Source organism: Tasmannia lanceolata, unplaced genomic scaffold (genome assembly GCF_043159265.1).
Source record: "Tasmannia lanceolata isolate RefF3 unplaced genomic scaffold, GAP_Taslan_0.1 ptg000417l, whole genome shotgun sequence".
NCBI classification, from domain to species: Eukaryota; Viridiplantae; Streptophyta; class Magnoliopsida; order Canellales; family Winteraceae; genus Tasmannia; species Tasmannia lanceolata.
In genome coordinates, this window is record NW_027519090.1 from 52,501 (window position 1) to 57,500 (window position 5,000).

A 5,000-nucleotide genomic window follows, 5' to 3' on the forward strand; every position below is an offset into this window, starting at 1 on the left:
CTAGTGAGCATGGCCTGTGTGCAAGGCTAGTGTGCAAGGCTTGTATGCAAGGCTAGTGTGCAAGGCTGGTGTGCAAGGCTTGTGGGCAAGGCTGGTGCGCAAGGCTAGTTCCCAAGGGTTGTGTGCAAGGCTAGTGCCCAAGGCAAGTGCGCAAGGCTCGTGCCCAAAGCTAGTGCGCAAGGCTTGTGTGCAAGGCTACTGCGATGGGCCAGTGCCCAAGGCTTGTGAGCAAGGCTTGTATGCATGGCTTGTGTGCAAGGCTAGCGTCCAAGGCTTGTGCGCATGGCTTGTGCGCAAGGCTTGTGTCCAAGGCTTTTGTGCAAGGCTCGTGCGCAAGGCTAGTGTGCAAGGCTTGTGCGCATTGGCAGGTAGCCCACCAGCATGCACGATCCAAATGCCACTCACGCGACAACACGGTGCCAAGCCGGGCATGGTGTGCACTCAAAACCAATCAACGGACAGAGGTCATGCGTCATGGGGGGGATCTAGCAAGGCCATGGGGAAGGTCATGGAGGACCTTGGAAGCAAGCGCAAGACGAGAGCGAATCGAACAAGGGGCCAGGACGGGGCCTTGTGCCCATGGTCTTCGCAAGACAGCGTCCAAGGCACCCGAAAGCCCAAGGGAACCCAAACCCGGCCGACACTTGCAATCGCACATGCTCTCTGCAACACACCATCAATGCCGCCCAACGGGGCCAGCACGAGCAGTCCTCCGCGGTCCCCTGGCCCTGCGCACGTTTGTCTTCGAAACCGAGCATCAATGCCACAGAAAGTGCCGGGGCGCCAGCTGGAGCCATCATCCGCGTTGCCATGGCTCGCTTGGCCTTGGCTTGCCAGGCCCCGACACGAGCAATCGCGCATTTTCTTTGCAACCGACCATCAATGCCGCCCAACGGGGCCAGCACGAGCAGTCATCCGCGGTCCCCTGGCCCTGCGCACGTTTGTCTTTGAAACCGAGCATCAATGCCACAGAAAGTGCCGGGGCGCCAGCTGGAGCCATCATCCGACGTGCCATGGCTCTGGTCCCATGGTCTTCGCAACCGAGCATTCGTGACACCCGCGGGGCCAGGACACCAACCCTTCCGACACGAGCATTCGCGCATGTTCTTTGGCCACACAACGGCGCCAGCACGAGCAAAATCATCCGCGGTGCGGTGGCCTTGCACGGCCTTTTGTCTTTGGAACCAACCATCAGTGCCACGGGAAGTGCCGGAGTCCCGGCATCCGCGGTGCCAAGTCATTGCGCCCTTGGTCTCTGCAGCGGGGCATGCCGGGCACTCCCAACCATTGCAAGCAAGCAAGCAAGCAAGAAAGAAAGTAAGTAAGTAAGTAAGTATTACATATAGGGGCGGGACATGCGGGGAGATCTGCGAAACGTGCATTACGGGGCACACGCGTACCTACCGGGGCATACCGACCCCTATTGGGGCACACGTGTGCATATCGGGGCATACCGGGCCTATCGGGGCACACGCGTACATACCGGGGCATACCGAGCCCTACTGGGGCACACGTGCGCATATCGGGGCGTACCAAGCCTATCGGGGCATACGCATGTATCCCAAGGCATACCGAGTCAATCCGGGCATACGCGTTCATACCGGGGCGTAACGGGCCTATCGGGGCATACTTGGGCATATCCGGGCAAAAAATGCCCAAAACTTGCGCAACCTTGGCAACCGTGGTCCATTCCTCTCTATATGCCTAGCCTTGCCAACCGTGGTCCATTCCTCACTATATGCCATGGCCTTGTGCCCATGGTCTTCCCAAGACAGCGTCCAAGGCCCCCGGAAGGCCAAGGGAGCCCAACCCAGCAATGCCCTGCTATGGCAAGCCAAGGCCAAGCATTCCGGTGCCTATCCGGGCAAAAATGCAATTCCTCTCTATATGCCTAGCCTTGGCAACCGTGGTCCATTCCCCACCATATGCCATGGCCTTGTGCCCATGGTCTTCCCAAGACAGTGTCCAAGGCGCCCGGAAGGCCAAGGGAGCCCAACCCAGCAATGCCCTGCTTTGGCAAGCCAAGGCCAAGCATTCCGGTGCCTAACCTTGGCAACCGTGGTCCTTTCCTCACCATATGCCATGGCCTTGTGCCCATGGTCTTCGCAAGACATCGTCCAAGGCGCCCAAAAGGCCAAGGGAGCCCAACCCAGCAATGCCTTGCTAGGACAAGCCAAGGCCAAGCATTCCGGTGCCTATCCGGGCAAAAACGCCCAAAGCATGCCCATTCCTTAGCCTATCCAGGCAAAAACGCCCAAAATCTGCACATTCTAGTGCCTATCCGGGCAAAAACGCCCACCAGCATGCCACCCTCCTATAGGGTTTGCGCAACCAACCAGCCTAACCACCAGTGGCAACCAAAGGTGCTGTTAGCGACGACTTCTGAAGACGCAACGAGACGCGACGTGTTGGCGCCCAGACGCGACGAGACGATGCGGGATCTGCGCCCAAGAATGCCTAGACCCGTCGACTTGATGCGGGATCAGCTCGCCCAAGCATGCCTAGTGTGCAAGGCCTGTGTGCAAGGCTAGTGTCCAAGGCTAGTGTGCAAGGCTCATGTGGAACGCTAGTGCGCAAGGCTAGTGCCCAAGGCTTGTGTGCCAGGCCCGTGTGCAAGGCTAGTGTCCAGGGCTTGTGTGCATTGCTTGAGTGCAAGGCTTGTGTGCATTGCTCGAGTGCATGGCTTGTGTGCAAGGGTTGTGCGCAAGGCTAGTGTGCGGGGCTTGTGCGCATGGCTAATGTGCACGGCTTGTGTGCATGGCTACCGTGCAAGGCTAGTTTGCATGGCTAGGGTGCAAGGCTCGCATGCGAGGCTAGTGTGCAAGGCTGCGTGCAAGGGAAGCGTGCAGGGCGAGTGTGCGAGGCCACTGTGCACGGCGCCAGCACTAGCGAGCCATCATCCGCGTTGCCATGGCTCGCTTGGCCTTGGCTTGCCAGGCCCCGACACGAGCAATCGCGCATTTTCTTTGCAACCGACCATCAATGCCGCCCAACGGGGCCAGCACGAGCAGTCATCCGCGGTCCCCTGGCCCTGCGCACGTTTGTCTTTGAAACCGAGCATCAATGCCACAGAAAGTGCCGGGGCGCCAGCTGGAGCCATCATCCGACGTGCCATGGCTCGCTTGGCCTTGGCTTGCCGGGCCCCGACACGAGCAATCGCGCATTTTCTTTGCAACCGACCATCAATGCCGCCCAACGGGGCCAGCACGAGCAGTCATCCGCGGTCCCCTGGCACTGCGCACGTTTGTCTTTGAAACCGAGCATCAATGCCACAGAAAGTGCCGGGGCGCCAGCTGGAGCCATCATCCGACGTGCCATGGCTCTGGTCCCATGGTCTTCGCAACCGAGCATTCGTGACACCCGCGGGGCCAGGACACCAACCCTTCCGACACGAGCATTCGCGCATGTTCTTTGGCCACACAACGGCGCCAGCACGAGCAAAATCATCCGCGGTGCGGTGGCCTTGCACGGCCTTTTGTCTTTGGAACCAACCATCAGTGCCACGGGAAGTGCCGGAGTCCCGGCATCCGCGGTGCCAAGTCATTGCGCCCTTGGTCTCTGCAGCGGGGCATGCCGGGCACTCCCAACCATTGCAAGCAAGCAAGCAAGCAAGAAAGAAAGTAAGTAAGTAAGTAAGTATTACATATAGGGGCGGGACATGCGGGGAGATCTGCGAAACGTGCATTACGGGGCACACGCGTACCTACCGGGGCATACCGACCCCTATTGGGGCACACGTGTGCATATCGGGGCATACCGGGCCTATCGGGGCACACGCGTACATACCGGGGCATACCGAGCCCTACTGGGGCACACGTGCGCATATCGGGGCGTACCAAGCCTATCGGGGCATACGCATGTATCCCAAGGCATACCGAGTCAATCCGGGCATACGCGTTCATACCGGGGCGTAACGGGCCTATCGGGGCATACTTGGGCATATCCGGGCAAAAAATGCCCAAAACTTGCGCAACCTTGGCAACCGTGGTCCATTCCTCTCTATATGCCTAGCCTTGCCAACCGTGGTCCATTCCTCACTATATGCCATGGCCTTGTGCCCATGGTCTTCCCAAGACAGCGTCCAAGGCCCCCGGAAGGCCAAGGGAGCCCAACCCAGCAATGCCCTGCTATGGCAAGCCAAGGCCAAGCATTCCGGTGCCTATCCGGGCAAAAATGCAATTCCTCTCTATATGCCTAGCCTTGGCAACCGTGGTCCATTCCCCACCATATGCCATGGCCTTGTGCCCATGGTCTTCCCAAGACAGTGTCCAAGGCGCCCGGAAGGCCAAGGGAGCCCAACCCAGCAATGCCCTGCTTTGGCAAGCCAAGGCCAAGCATTCCGGTGCCTAACCTTGGCAACCGTGGTCCTTTCCTCACCATATGCCATGGCCTTGTGCCCATGGTCTTCGCAAGACATCGTCCAAGGCGCCCAAAAGGCCAAGGGAGCCCAACCCAGCAATGCCTTGCTAGGACAAGCCAAGGCCAAGCATTCCGGTGCCTATCCGGGCAAAAACGCCCAAAGCATGCCCATTCCTTAGCCTATCCAGGCAAAAACGCCCAAAATCTGCACATTCTAGTGCCTATCCGGGCAAAAACGCCCACCAGCATGCCACCCTCCTATAGGGTTTGCGCAACCAACCAGCCTAACCACCAGTGGCAACCAAAGGTGCTGTTAGCGACGACTTCTGAAGACGCAACGAGACGCGACGTGTTTGCGCCCAGACGCGACGAGACGATGCGGGATCTGCGCCCAAGAATGCCTAGACCCGTCGACTTGATGCGGGATCAGCTCGCCCAAGCATGCCTAGTGTGCAAGGCCTGTGTGCAAGGCTAGTGTCCAAGGCTAGTGTGCAAGGCTCATGTGGAACGCTAGTGCGCAAGGCTAGTGCCCAAGGCTTGTGTGCCAGGCCCGTGTGCAAGGCTAGTGTCCAGGGCTTGTGTGCATTGCTTGAGTGCAAGGCTTGTGTGCATTGCTCGAGTGCATGGCTTGTGTGCAAGGG